We start from the raw sequence: 3114 nt of genomic DNA, 5'->3' as shown, positions 1-3114 counted from the left end.
CCTTCGTCTGCTAGCACCTTGCACTGGCCTTCGTCTGATGGCCCCTTGCAGAGGCCTTCGTCTGCTGGCCCCTTGCACTGGCCTTCGTCTGCTAGCACCTTGCATTGGCCTTCGTCTGCTGGCCCCTTGCACTGGCCTTCGTCTGCTAGCACCTTGCACTGGCCTTCGTCTGATGGCCCCTTGCAGAAGCCTTCGTCTGCTGGCCCCTTGCACTGGCCTTCGTCTGCTAGCACCTTGCACTGGCCTTCGTCTGCTGGCCCCTTGCAGAGGCCGTCGACTCAGGGCCCTTGCGCTTGCTGCTTGCAACTTCTGCGTAGGTGACTGTTGTTGTTGCCATTGCAGTAGTGCTTATGACTGCCGTGGTGTTCTATATTATTACTATTGCTAGCTTTATTGCCGTTGCCACTATCACTGTCATTGATCTTGTTTTTGTTCTTGTTAGTTTTCGTCTTATTATCATTTTCATTATCGTTATCATTATTATTATTGTTATTATCATTATTATTATTGTTATTATTATTATCATCATTAACGTTATCTTGTCATTGTTATTATCGTTATTGTGATTGTCATTATTATTATTATTATTCGAATTATTAATATCATTATTAACATTATTGTTGTGACATTATTATTATTATCATTATTAATAATAGTATTATTGTTATCATTATTATTATCATCATTATTATTATCATTATTATTATTATAATTATCATTATTATCATTATTATTATTATTATTATTATTATTATTATTATTATTATCATTATTATTATTATCATTATTATTATTATTATTATTATCATCATTATTATTATCATCATTATTATATTTCTTGTTATCATAAGTATTCCTATTCTTCTTCTACTTATCATTATTACTATTATTGTTATTATTATTATTATTATCATTATTATCATTATCATTATTATTATAGTTATCATCACTATCATCATTATAAATACTATCACTATTGTTGTTGTTGTTATAATTATGACTTTTATTATTATCCTCATTGTTTTTATTATTATCATTATTGCTATTGTTATTATGATCATTATTGTGATTACTGTTATCAATATCCTCATTATTATCATCATTATCATCATCATTAATATTATTATTGCTTTTGCTGTTGTTATTTAGAGAATCTGTCTATCTATCTATTTGTCTTTGTTATTAGCATTATTATCACTACCAATGGTAACATCGCTACGAATCCTAATCCTTCAGAAATAAGCGGAAAAAAACAAAGAAGAAGAAGAAGAAGAAGAAGAAGAAGAAGGAGAAAAGATTTGTCTTTTCTTTCATTGACTTTTCTTTACTCTCTTTTCTCGCTTCCTCTTTCGGCGAGAACGGGGATCCAATTCCAGCACACCGGAAAGGAAATCCATTGTTGTAAATTCACTTGCAAATGTTTTCAATTGTCTTCGTCTTATTTGCAACTGCAGTAGCTGATGTTATTTTTATATGCATGGTCACTAGCTTTATTTTATTATGATTATCATTTTTTGTTGTTGTAGTGATAATAACTATGGCAATTGTGATTGTTTAACATATCATTTCTCCTTTTTATTATCATTTTTATTCATAAATATTATAGTGATAATGATTATAATGATAATAATGACTATTATTATTATTATTATTACCATCATCACCATTATCATTATCATTAACCATCATCATCATCATCATTATAGTCAATATTGACATTATCCTCATTACGATCTTCATTCCTATCATCATTATTTATTTAGTGAATCCTCTGAGTTCTGTGTGTGATTCTAGTTGAATTTTGTGGCAAGGTGTTTGACGTTCTCAGCTGTTGGCTAGATATCCCAGTTTATTCTTTAATGGATCATAATGTCTATTCTGCATAAACATTGTGAAGAGCGTTCGATGTTCATTCTAAGGAACAAAGAACATTGAACAAAGAGCACAGAACAGAGAATATAGAAGAATGAACAGAGAAAATAGAACAGAGAATTTAGAAGAAAGAACAGATAAAATAGAACAGGGAATATAGAACAAAGAACACAGAACAGAGAATATAGAAGAAAGAACAGAGAATATAGAACAAAGAACACAGAACAGAGAATATAGAAGATAGAAGAGGGAATATAACATAGAACATAGAAAATAGAACGGTGAATGTAGAGCACAGAACATAGAACACGCCCAAAACGTTCGCGATGCCGTAGAGTCAGGAACTCTGTGCTCTAAAGGGACGACTTCCGCTCACTCGCCCAAGTAAGCTGGTGTGGATCAAAGCTATTTTGCATGAGTTCGAGAGTGAGGGTCTGGGAAAGGGTAATTTGTTATCAAGTTTATTTTTCTTTTCTTTTCTTTTTCTTCTTCTTCTTTTCTTTTTGCTTCTTTTTTTATTTGCGGATCACGGTCTCTCTTCTGTTCTTTTTGTTTTCCTCTCTTTCTCCTATGCTATATCTAATTTTGTGTATCTCCCTTTGTCTCTCTCCCCCCCCCCCACCTCTCTCTCTCTCTGCCTTTCTCTCTCGGGCTGAATGGAACGCCTGCATTGAAATCTATATTTGAAAAAGCTGCTATTATTGAATATCTTCTTGTGAATGGTTTGGTTCCGCCAGCGAGCTGACTATAGTATTATTGAGCAAGAATGAATCCTTTGAGCTGCTTTTAATAAGTGCATTGTACAATTGAATGGTTCATCATGCATCTATTGTCACATATTTTCAGCATGAGATGGCACATAAATAATGATTTTGCCTGAGTATTGCGTTTTAGAAAAGGTCAACAATACAATTCATTTGATCTCGTAATCACATGATACCCAGTAAAAACGACGATAATCATTAATGGTAAGCCTATTTGATTAATAGATGAATAATTTAGTTTATTTCCTTTTGTTACAGTGGTTATTCTTGGCGTGACATTGTCATTCGTTCATTCACATGTCAGTCATTAATTCTATTTATATTTGTTTCTAAATTATCCTCTGTGTGCAAGAAATGGCCGGGGTTATCATCACATCCTCTAACGGTGCGGGATTCGAACGCGTGTCAGCATGATTGCTAGACGAGATGTAAGAAGTAAGCCTGGAGCAAGACGTGCAGCGCAGAACCGCAAACAGGA

This window comes from Penaeus vannamei, chromosome 28 (assembly GCF_042767895.1).
Source record: "Penaeus vannamei isolate JL-2024 chromosome 28, ASM4276789v1, whole genome shotgun sequence".
Lineage (NCBI taxonomy): Eukaryota > Metazoa > Arthropoda > Malacostraca > Decapoda > Penaeidae > Penaeus > Penaeus vannamei.
The sequence above is the reverse complement of the archived record's forward strand: the minus strand, read 5'-3'. Positions refer to the sequence as shown.